At 48.9% G+C, this 12,500-nt stretch overlaps 3 non-coding genes across 3 annotated transcripts in view; all 3 read left to right on the top strand.

The window, feature by feature from the left end:
- The first annotated feature begins 9,291 nt into the window (after positions 1-9,291).
- LOC149517433 (18S ribosomal RNA) lies at positions 9,292-11,098 on the top strand. The gene has a single exon (XR_016344373.1). It is a non-coding gene; the product is annotated as an 18S ribosomal RNA (ribosomal RNA).
- A 295-nt stretch (positions 11,099-11,393) lies between these two features.
- LOC149517432 (5.8S ribosomal RNA) lies at positions 11,394-11,549 on the top strand. The gene has a single exon (XR_016344305.1). It is a non-coding gene; the product is annotated as a 5.8S ribosomal RNA (ribosomal RNA).
- A 237-nt stretch (positions 11,550-11,786) lies between these two features.
- LOC149517431 (25S ribosomal RNA) overlaps positions 11,787-12,500 on the top strand; it is a 3,388-nt gene continuing 2,674 nt past the window's right edge. Inside the window, exon 1 of the ribosomal RNA XR_016344402.1 lies at positions 11,787-12,500. This exon is cut by the window's right edge and continues 2,674 nt beyond it. This is a non-coding gene — a ribosomal RNA (25S ribosomal RNA).

Genomic DNA, 12,500 nt, shown 5'->3' with positions numbered 1-12,500 from the left:
CACACGATCTATTGCTTGTTGAGAGAAAGCTTAGTTCGTGACACGTGATATCAGAGCACGATTGAGAAGTGCTAGAAAATGGAAGAGATGGCCACAAGTGGTGGACCCAATTACCAACAAAGAATTGAAGAACTTGAGGCCGCGGTGGCCATAATGAAAACTCACATGGTGACTAAAGATCAAGTGAGGGAGATCGAGACAACCCAGCGAGAGTTGTCCGATACTCTCCACAATGTGAGCGATGAGGCTATAGATGCCTTGAATATTGTCTAAAAGGAGTTTGAGGAGCTCAAAGCATAGGTGAGCATCTTACAAATGGCTGTGGCCAGATCAGGTTCAAGCTTAGTGGAAAGGGCAAAAAGACCCAAGGTGTCGGAGCCTCATGCTATGAGGGGGCAAGGGATGCTAAGGAGCTTGAAAATTTCTTGTTTGATATGGAACAGTACTTTCAAGTTGTACACATGGATTCAGAGGAAGACAAGGTAGTAATGGCATTGATGCACCTCATAGGGGATGCCAAGCTATGGTGGCGCTCCAAGTTTGTTAATGATGAATGTCCAATTAAGACTTGGATGGACCTAAAACAAGAATTGAAGAACCAATTTTTCCCTGAGAATGTGGAGTATATAGCTCGAAGGAGACTTCGAGAATTGGTGCAAACAGGAACAATGCGAGAGATTGTAAAGAGCTTTTCTACCCTGATGTTGGATATCTGAAACATGTCCGAAAAGGATAAGATGTTTTATTTTCTTGAGGGCCTCAAGCCTTGGGCCGAGATAGAACTACAAATACAAAAAGTGCAAGACGTGGACACAGCCATGGCTGCAGCTGAATGTCTCCACGATTATAATGATGGCTCCTCAAAATGAAAAAATCCTCTATCAGCTAGCAGTAGCTTCAACTTTGGGAATGAGGGAAAGATGACCAGGTTGGACCGACCCTTCAGTGGGGGACCAGACAGGAGGTCCTTTGGTTGAGATAGCACCCAACCCAAGACAAGCAATGCAGTGATTTTCAAGCCTAGGCAACCGCTAGCTTGTTTCCTTTGCAAAGGGTCGCATCAGGTGGCCGAATGCCCACACAGAGGAGCCCTTAATGCCTTAAGGGCCTCGTCTCAAGAGTCTGCAAAAGTGCCAAAGAGTGTTGAAGAAGTTGAAGAGGAGCCAACCAGGATGGGTTCAATAAGGTTTCTCAATGCCTTCCGCACCCAACTGAACATGATAAAGAAAGAATATAGTAGAGGCCTGATGTATGTGAACTTAATGATAAATGGGAAGGCCACCAAGGCCATGGTAGATACAGGTGCAACCGATACTTTCATCACACCAGAAGAAGCAAAAAGGTGTGGTCTCCAGGTTAGTAAGGACTGTGGATGAATGAAGGTGGTCAATTCGCCAACCTTTATGATCAGTGGAAGCTCCAAGAGTGTGACAACCAAATTGGGGCCATGGGAAGGGAAGGTGGACTTTACTGTTTCCCCCATGGATGACTTTGATGTCGTCCTTAGATTGGACTTCATGATGCTGGCTCAGGTGATCCCTATCCCCTTCGCTAGCTACTTGTTGTTCTTAAGGGAACACCCATGAGTGGTGTCGGCCAATATCTTACCAAAGAGTGGGAAGAAAATGATTTCAGCTTTACAGTTCAAGCAAGGGGTAAAAAGAGGGGAACCCTCCTTTGTGGCCATGTCGATCTACAAAGAAGGGTCGGGAGTGGAACCGATACCCGATGGCATGGAAAAAGTGTTGGAAGAATTCAAAGAGGTGATGCGAGAGATGTTGCCTAAGGTTTTACCCCCTCGATGAGTAGTGGACCATGAAATTGAGCTCCTCCCAGGAGTGAAACCCCCTGTTAGAGCCCCTTACCGCATCGCTCCACCAGAGTTGGCCGAGCCAAGGAAACAGTTAGATAAGCTTCTACAAGTCGGGTTCATTAGACCATCAAAGGCTCCTTTCGAAGCACCAGTGCTATTTTAAAAGAAGCGTGATGGAAGTTTGCGATTATGCGTTGACTACAGGGCCCTGAACAAAGTCACCGTGAGAAACAAATATCGCATCCCTCTTATAGCAGACTTGTTTGATAAATTAAGCCAGGCCAAGTACTTCTCCAAATTGGACTTGAGATCTGGCTACCATCAGGTTAGAATCGTTGAGGGAGATGAGCCAAAAACCACTTGTGTAACACGGTATGGTGCATTTGAATTTCTTGTTATGCCCTTTGGACTGACCAATGCACCTGCCACATTTTGTACGTTGATGAATCAGGTGTTCCATGACTACCTAGACAAAGTTGTAGTCATCTATTTAGACGACATAGTGGTATATAGCTCAACTATGGAAGAACATCAAGAACACCTGTGCCAAGTGTTTCGAAGGTTACAAGACCACCAGTTATACATGAAAAGGGAGAAGTGTGCATTTGCTCAAACCCAAATCCATTTTCTTAGTCACATTGTCGAACGTGGCCATATTCGAATGGACATGAAAAAGGTTAGGGCCATCAAGGAGTGGACAACACCAAAGAATGTTAGTGAACTCTGCTCATTTTTGGGACTAGCCAACTATTATAGAAGGTTTGTGGAAGCGTACTCTCGTAAGACCATGGCCCTCACGGAGCTATTGAAGAAAGAGCATAAATAGTGTTGGATGAGTGAGTGCCAAGAGGCCTTTGAGGGATTGAAGAATGCTATTATGAAGGATCCCATCTTGGCTCTCCTTGATATTGAAAAGCCTTTCAAAGTTCAAACAGATGCATCTGATTTTGCTATTAGAGGAGTGCTTTTACAACAACATCAATCGATAGCATTTGAAAGTAGAAAACTAAGTGAAGCTAAGAGGAAGTATACGGCTCAAGAAAAAGAGCTCCTAGCGGTAGTTCACTACTTGAGGGCTTGGTGACATTATTTGTTGGGTTCACACTTTGTCGTGAAGACAGACAATGCACCTGTTAGCCATTTCCTCACCCAACCAAGGCTTACAGCAAAACAAGCTAGATGGCAGGAATTTTTAGCAGAGTTTGACTTTTGCTTTGAGCACACCGCTAGAAAGACCAATCAAGTGGCCGATGCATTGAGCAGGTGAACAGAGTTAGTGGCCCTTAAATGAATTACCCCAATGGTGGCTAGTAGAGCCACGACAGACGTTCATAAGTTGATTGAAGATCATTTAAGGAAGGACCCATAGGCCAATGCCATCCTGAAGCTAATCGAAGAGGGGAAGTCCAAGTACTTCTGGCAAGAAAATGGGGTCTTGTGGACCAACAGGCCTCGATTATTTATACCAAGGGCAGGAAGTCTGAGATAGATGCTGATGAGAGAATGTCATGACACCCCAATGGTGGGTCATCCAGGCTGGTAACACACTTTGGTGTTATTAAAATAGGGGTACTATTGGTCTCAGATACGACAAGATGTAATGGACTATACAAAGACCTGCCTCATTTGCCAACAAGACAAAATTGAAAAGAGGAAACCTGCAGGCTTGCTTGAACCACTATCGATACCCGCCAGACCATGGGAAAGCATCTATCTCGATTTCATTTTGAGCCTACCTAAGGTTGGTGATCTTGGAGCCATTTTGGTAGTGATTGATCGATTCTCTAAGTATGCCACATTCATTCCCGCTCACAAGTATTGTACAGCAGAAGACACAGCTCAACTATTGTTTAAACATATGGTCAACTACTGGGGCCTCCCTCAAAACATTATCAGGGATAGAGATCCGAGATTCACGGGGTCTTTCTGGAGAGAACTTTTCAAGATATTGGGGTCCCAACTCAACATCTCCTCAAGCTACCACCCTTAAACTGACGGTTAAACGGAATAGTTCAATGGATTGCTAGAAAAATACTTGAGGCATTTTGTTCAAGCCAATCAGAAAAACTGGCCTTCATTATTGGACGTTGCTCAACTCTGCTTTAATTCAAACAAAAGCTCTTCCACCAGTAAGAGCCCATTTGAGGTGGTCATGGGACAGTTACCAAGGCTACCCCACAATTCTCTAGAACAATATAAAGGGAAGAATCTGAGAGCCTTTAACCTCAATAAGGAGTGAAAACAAAACACCGAGATTGAACAAGCCTACCTGGAGAAAGCATCGAAGCGAATGAAGAAATGGGCAGACAAAGGTCGTAGGGCTCAACAATTTCAAGCCGGTGATTTGGTTCTTGTTTGACTAGTCCCTGAACAAACTAGGTTCTTGAGGAAGAGAGATCGTAGACTGGTGCACAAATATGAGGGACCAATGAAGATCCTTTCTAAGGTGGGGAATGCTTCTTGCAAAATTAACCCACCAAAGTGGATGAAGGTGCACATAGTATTTCATGTGAGCAACTTGAAACCTTTCCATACAAACCCTACAGATGCTAGCCAAAGGGAGCCAACCAGAGCTTTCATCATAATGAAGCCACCCTCAGAGCGTCGAGTCAAAGAGATCTTAGCTGACAGGGAAACCAAGATATCTCGAAGACTTGTTTGGGAATACTTAGTGAAGTGGAAAGGATTAGGACTAGAAAAAACTAGCTAGGAAAGAGAGCATGACCTCCAAAGATTCAACAGGAAAATTGAAGAGTTTCAAGCTAGCAAGTCGATGAGGACGTTGATAGAATAGGTGGGGGAGGATGTCATAAGCCAACCTTGTATATTGCCATGACTGGGGCTTAAGTTGTCATGAGCCACCCATGTATAGGGCCATAACTGGGTAGAACTCTTGTGCTAGGAAAAGTGTCCCCATTTCAAACATTGTAATTGTTACTGGTAGCATAGCTCTAAAATCTCTAAGGCTCTTTAGGGGGTGAGTCGACAGCGTATTGTCAGGCTATCTCACCAGTTGCTATGCGGGCCTAGGCCATCCACCAAGGGCTGCCCCCTGGCCCTGGTGATAGCGGGAAGTCCCGATGTATGGTTCTCGATTACAATAAAATTCACCCTTATTGAATGTCTCACATGTTGCCTTGATGTGTTTTTCTTTTTCTCGATGTGAATGTGCCTTCTTGTGTGTGCTTGAGATTGATCTCGATATAATGTGTCTTATTGTGAATGCTTGGGACTAACCATGGCTTATGGTTATTTGTTTAGATATCGAACCATTGAAGGCTGACTTGGGTGGAAGCATCCATTTAAGTGCCGCATGGTCTATTGCTTGTTGAGAGAAATCTTAGTCTATGACACCGGAGATCGACTCGGTCCCCCCCTGCGTGCTGCCAATCCTGCTGCTGCAACCCTTGGTCCGATCCGTATGCTTAGACTAGGAATGAACTCCATATGCTTAGACTGGAATGAACTCCGTATGCCTAAGTCAACCCATGAAACAAGTGTACGGGTGCTCAGTCGACCAGAGAGGCAGAATGCACAAACTGGGGATCGACCCGACCCTCCTCTGTATGCTGCTGATCTCGTTGCGAGTCTTGCTACTGCAACCCTTGGTCTGATTCGATCTTAGACTAAGAATGAACTCCGTATGCCTAAGTCAACCTACAAAACGAGTGGACGGGCACTACGTCGGCCAGAGAGGCGGGATGCGCAAACGGTGGATCGATCGGGTGGTAAGTGAGTTTAGGCACATCTTCATATTTCTGTAGTGCCAATGCCATTTTTATGGGTTTTAAATTCATACAATGGTCCCCTAAGCCTTCATGTGAAGTTTTGTGGCAAGACGACTCGTTTTCTATTTTTCACAATTTTTAAAACTTTTTGCGGTTTGGGATTTTTTAAAATTTTTTTAGAAGGATTTTTGGCTCCAAAATTTGTAGACATGATCCTTGTATTTTTTTTGGCATGCAAAAAAAATTTCAGCTAAAAACTCGAAGTGGAGAAGATTTTGTGACCATTTGAAAAAAGTGTCCCCATTTCAAACACTTGAATGGCTACTGACAGCAAACCTATAAAATCTCAAATGCTTTTTAAGGGGGTGTGAGTTCTCGAGGTTTGATGACGGATAGAGGGCCAATATAAGGGCTAAGTACCAGCACCCATCGCACATCATGTGTGCACACCCCCCGACCCCCTAATCGTCGGAACCCCCAATGTCGCTTGTTAAGTTCTCCGACGATGCTCCGACGATAGTGCCCCGGGTGAAAAAAATGTGGCACCAGCACATGCCTGAGCCTAGCATGTGCACCGTGGCTTAAAATCAAACTACGGCCAAGGCCTCGACCATCAATGGCACATGATGGCGCATGGTGATGGCATATGCATTGACCATCATCGACACAAGCTGCCCTTTCGTACGAGCACTTGCCTCAACCGCCATCGGCACAGGCTGGGCCCTGGTGTGGGTAGTTGCCTCGATCACCATCAGTACATGCCAACCCTTGACGCAGGCGATTGCCTCGACCACCATCGGCACAAGCCGACCTTTGGTACGGGCGGTTGCCTTGACCACCATCGGCACAAGATGGCCCTTGGTGCGGGCGGTTGCATCGAACACCATCGACACATGCTGGGTCATGGTACGGGCGGTTGCCTTGACCACCATCAGCACAAGATGGCCCCTGGTGTGGGCGGTTATGTTGAACACCATCAACACATGCTGGGCCTTGGTGCGGGCGATTGCCTCGACCACCATCGACAGAAGATGGCCCCTGATGCAGGTAATTACCTCGAACACCATCAGCACGTGCCGGGCCTTGGTGCGAGTGGTTACCTTGAGCACCATCAGCACTAGCTGGCCCTTGGTACAGGCGGTTGCCTCGACCACCATTGGCACAAGATGGCCCTAGGTATGAGCGATTACATCGAACACCATCGGTACATGCTGGGCCTTGGTGCGGGCGGTTGCTTCAACCACCATCGACACATGCTGGGCCTTGGTGTGGGTGGTTGCCTCAACCACCATCGGCAGAAGATGGCCCCTGGTGCAGGCGGTTACCTCGAGCACCATCGACACAAGGTGACCCTTGGTGTGGGCTCTTACCTCGACCATAATTAGCAGAAGATGGCTCATGGTGCAAGCGGTTGCCTCGACCACCTTTGGCACAAGCTGACCCTTGGTGCAGGCAGTTGCCTCGACCACCATCGGCATAAGATGGCCCCTAATGCAGGCGATTACATCGAACACCATCGGCATATGCTGGGCCTTGGTGCGAGTGGTTGCCTCAACCACCATCGACACATGTTAGGCCTTGGTACGGGTGCTTGCCTCGACCACCATCGACATAAGATGGCCCCTGGTACGGGCGGTTGCCTCGAGCACCATCGACACAAGCTAGCTTTTGGTGCGAGCTGTTACCTCGACCACAATCAATAGAAGGTGACCCTTGGTACGACCGGTTACCTTAACCACCATCGGTACAAGCGACCCTTGGTACTGGCGGTTGCCTCAACCACCATTAGCACAAGATGGTCGCTGGTGTGGGCAGTTGCATCGAACACCATCGACACATGCTGGGTCTTGGTGCTGGCGGTTGCTTCGACCACCATCAATACATGCTGGGCCTTGGTGCGGGTGGTTACCTCAAACACCATCGGCACGTGCTAGGCCTTGGTGCAGGCGGTTGCCTTGAGCACCATCGACACAAGTTGGCCCTTGGTGTGGGCTCTTGCCTTGACCACCATCGGCAGAAGATGGCCCCTGGTGAGGGCGGTTGCCTCGAACACCATCAGCATGTGCTGGGCCTTAGTGTTGGCAGTTACCTCGACCACCATCGACAGAAGATGGCCCTTGGTACGGGCAGTTGCTTCGAGCACCATCAGCAAAAGCTGGCCTTTGGTGCGGGCGGTTACCTCGAACACCATTGGCACATGCTGGGCCTTCGTGCGGGCTCTTGCCTCGACCACCATCGATAGAATATGACCCCTGGTGCAGGCGGTTGCATCGAACACCATCGGCATATGCCAAGCCTTGGTGCGGGCGATTGCCTCAAACACCATCGACACATGTCGGGCCTTGGTGTGGGCACATGCCACGAGCTGGTGTGGGCAGTTGCCTCGACCACCATCGACACACGTTGGCCCTTGGTGCGGACAGTCGCATCGACCACCATCGGCATGCGCTGGCCCTTGGTGCGGGCACATGCCCCAACCACTATCGGCACCTGCTCATGCTCGGTATGGGATATGCCTGTTTGGAAAAAGTGTCCCCATTTCAGACACTTTAACATCTACTGGTAGCATATCTGTAAAATCTCTAATGCTCTTTAAGGGGTGGTGGTCCGGCACCTCCTCTCCCCCCCACGAGGGGAGTAGGTGTGCGCGATGGGCCTCCCATTGCGTACACCAAGGGCAATGTCCCTCGAGCAAAATATAGGTGTGCATGCCTTCCAACCATTTTGTCCGACGATCGGTTGCTCCGGTGGCCGGTAGGTGCCTATGGTCTCGACCGGTTGGTGTGCATGTGAAAAAAGGGAGCCGAGCTCAAGCTCGTGCATGCGATGGATGCTGCCCTAGACCCCAGACCAAGTCCCTGAATCGGGCAACGGTTCCCTAGGGTGGTGCGAGCAAAAGCCATGGTTACGGGCTTGGCTCAGCTAGGTCTCTCGGTGTTTGACGATCTCACGGTCCCTTCTAGTCGACCACAAAAATGCTTAGGCCTTGACAAGGCCGTGCATGCAGCCGATGCTGCCCAAGACCCCGAGAACAAGTCCCTGAATCGGGCAATGTTCCCCTGGGGTGGTGTTAGCGGAGCTAGCGCGTGCGGTCCCGGCCGGTCCAAGCATTAGTGGTGTCACTTTGTTGTTGCCTGTCGGATGGCAAGGGCAGTCTCGTGGCCCTTGCTCATGTTTTTGTCGTGCCAAGCATTGTGGCATGGCCTCACACATTTTTTCCTCTGCTCGCTCATTGAATAATCGATCGGATGGGTTATGGAGCGGCGCGCGTGGATGCTGCCACTTGTACGTAATGGGCATATGAGTGGTGCTATGGTTGTACGTGTGGGCAAGCTCCGTGCTCTATGCATCGAAATGTCGACCCATCATCCTTTTCAATCTCCCCCCATGCGGTCGTCGTACCCAGGGGGCGCAATCGGGATCCTGTGTTACGTACCTGAATCAATGGAAACCAGATGTCTCACCATCCCTCATCCGTCTCGTGTCTCGAGGGGCCACAGGTCAGACGTCAATCGTGGTCGATGTCCCAAGCGCGCCACCCAATCCTCTCTGGCTACATTGGTGCACCGGTGTTCGATCGTGTTCTCTGATGCAGAATGCTTAGTGGGCACAAGCTCTCAGCCCCCGTTCGTCCGATGCTACGCATTTCACGTGCTCGACACACACGACGCTTGCGCTCCACGTCGGGCTCTCTTCGTCGCTTGGTCAGTGCATCGAGGCCCATGCGGTGCCAACGTCTTGAAGGAATGCTACCTGGTTGATCCTGCCAGTAGTCATATGCTTGTCTCAAAGATTAAGCCATGCATGTGTAAGTATGAACTAATTCAGACTGTGAAACTACGAATGGCTCATTAAATCAATTATAGTTTGTTTGATGGTATCTACTACTCGGATAACCATAGTAATTCTAGAGCTAATACGTGCAACAAACCTCGACTTCTGGAAGGGATGCATTTATTAGATAAAAGGCCGATGCATGCTATGCCCATTACTCTGATGATTCATGATAACTCGATGGATCGCACGGCCTTTGTGCCGGTGACGCATCATTCAAATTTCTGCCCTATAAACTTTTGATGGTAGGATAGTGGCCTACTATGGTGGTCACGGGTGGCAGAGAATTAGGGTTCGATTCTGGAGAGGGAGCCTAAGAAACGGCTACCACATTTAAGGAAGGTAGCAGGTGCGCAAATTACCCAATCCTGACACAGGGAAGTAGTGACAATAAATAACAATATCGAGCTCCATGAGTTTGGTAATTGGAATGTGTACAATCTAAATCCCTTAACGAGGATCCATTGGAGGGCAAGTCTGGTGCCAGTAGCCTCGGTAATTCCAGCTCTAATAGTGTATATTTAAGTTGTTGCAGTTAAAAAGCTCGTAGTTGGAACTAGGGTTGTGTCATCTGGTCTGCCTCATGGTGAGCACTGGTCTGCTCATCCCTACTGTCGACGATGCGCTCCTGGACTTAATTACCAGGGTCGTTCCTCTGACGCTATTACTTTGAAGAAATTAGAGTGCTCAAAGCAGTCCTACGCTTGTATATATTAGCATGGGATAACATCATAGGATTTTGGTCCTATTGTGTTGGCCTTCGGGATCGGAGTAATGATTAACAGGGATAGTCGAGGGCATTTGTATTTCATAATCAAAGGTGAAATTCTTGGATTTATGAAAGACAAACAACTGTGAAAGCATTTGCCAAGGATGTTTTCATTAATCAAGAATGAAAGTTGGGGGCTCAAAGATGATCAGATACCATCCTAGTCTCAACCATAAACGATGCCGACCAAGGATCGATGGATGTTACTTTTAGGACTCCGACGGCACCTTATGAGAACTCAAAGTCTTTGGGTTCCAGGGGGAGTATGGTCACAAGGCTGAAACTTAAAGGAATTGACGGAAGGGCACCACTAGGAGTGGAGCCTAGGACTTAATTTGACTCAACACAGGGAAACTTACTAGGTCCAGACATAGTAAGGATTGATAAACTGAGAGCTCTTTCTTGATTCTATAGGTGGTGGCGTATGGCCGTTCTTAGTTGGTAGAGTGATTTGTCTGGTTAATTTCGTTAATGAACGAGACCTCAGCCTGCTAACTAGCTACGCAGAGGTGATCTTTCGTGGCTAGCTTCTTAGAGGGACTATGGCCACTTAGGCCAAGGAAGTTTGAGGCAATTACAGGTCTGTGATACCCTTAGATGTTCTGGGCTGCACGCGCGCTACACTGATGTATTCAACGAGTCTATAGCCTTGGCTGACAGGCTCGGGTAATCTTTGAAATTTCATCATGATAGGGATAGATCATCGTAATTGTTGGTCTTCAACGAGGAATTCCTAGTAAATGCGAGTCATCAGCTCGTGTTGACTACGTCCCTACCCTTTGTACACACCGCCTGTCGCTCTTACCAATTGAATGGTCAGTGGAGCATTCAGATAGCGGTGACGTAAATGGTCCACCACCCACGACGTCACGAGAAGTCCACTGAACCTTATCATTTAGAGGAAGGAGAAGTCATAACAAGGTTTTCGTAGGTGAACCTACGGAAAGATCATTCTTGAAACCCTACTCAACGGATGACCCACGGACGCATTAATGAAACACCGAGGGAACGAGGGTGCCCCCACGCCCGTAGCCCCCTTCGACCCCGGGCGGGCACGATGGTTGCTCTGTCCCCCCTACGGGGTGAGCAGAATGATCAGCGTCATCTCGCCCACTGTTGAACAACGAACCCCTAGCGTGAATCATGATAAGGAACTGAAATGAAAATGGAGCGTGCATGCTGTCACCATCCAGTCCGTGGTGCGTGCGCGAGTGGTGCTGCTACTCCTTTTGTCATGAAAAAACTGAATGACTCTCGGCAACAGATATCTCATCTCTCGCATCGATGAATAACGTAGCAAAATGCGATACTTGGTGTGAATTGCAAAATCCCATGAACCATCGAGTCTTTCAATGCAAGCTACGCCCCAAGCCATTAGGCGGAGGGCTCATCTGCTTGGGTGTCATGCACCGTCGCCCCCCCTCCGACCCTCCGTCCGTCGGACTTCGAGGGAAGGGACGGGTGGAAGTTGGCCTTTCGTGATCTTGTGGGTCGCGGTTGGCCTAAAAATGAGTCCCCGATAATGAAAGCATCGTGACCATCAGTGGTAGAGCTCCGACGTGTCTTGTCCCCAGTGGCGCACACTTGTTGTCCACCCGTACCCTTTCGGACCCCCCGCATTGCTCAATCGATGCTTGCGTCGTGACCTCAAGTCAAGCGGGATCACCTACTGAGTTTAAGCATATCAATAAGAGGAGGAAAAAAAACTTACCAGGATTCCCCTAGTAACGGCGAGTGAACCAAGAAGAGCCCAGATTAGGAATCGGGTGCCCCCGGCATCCTAATTGTAGCCTAGAGAAACATCCTCAGTGGCGAACCGGGCCCAAGTCCCATGGAAAGGGGCACCGGAGAGGGTGAGAGCCCCGTTGTGCCTGGACCCTGTCGCACCACGAGGCACTATCCGTGAGTCAGGTTGTTTGGGAATGCAGCCCCAATCAGGTGATAAATTCCATCCAAGGCTGAATACGAGCGAGAGACCGATAACGAACAAGTACTATGAGGGAAAGATGAAAAGGACTTTGAAAAGAGAGTCAAAGAGTGCTTGAAATTTTTAGAAGGGAAGCGAATAGGGGCCGACGATGTGCCCCGATCGGATGTGGAACAACGAAAGCCTGCCCATCCATCGGCTCGAGGCGTGGACCGACGCGGGTCGCAGTGACGACCCATGCCCGGGCTTTCGACATGCTCGCAGAGATGTCGTCGTCGCGTTCATGGCTCGTAGCACGCACTATCTCGACATGGCCCAATGCCGGCATGCTCCAGGCATCGGTCTGCAGGCTTCCCATTGGGCCCGTCTTGAAACACGGACTAAAGAGTCTGACATGCGTGCGAGTTAACGGGCCAAAAAACCTAAAAG

The sequence above is a fragment of the Durio zibethinus genome, chromosome 8 (assembly GCF_047325235.1).
Source record: "Durio zibethinus cultivar Kanyao isolate XHJ-2024 chromosome 8, ASM4732523v1, whole genome shotgun sequence".
NCBI classification, from domain to species: domain Eukaryota; kingdom Viridiplantae; phylum Streptophyta; class Magnoliopsida; order Malvales; family Malvaceae; genus Durio; species Durio zibethinus.
The sequence above is the reverse complement of the archived record's forward strand: the minus strand, read 5'-3'. Positions and strand labels throughout refer to the sequence as shown.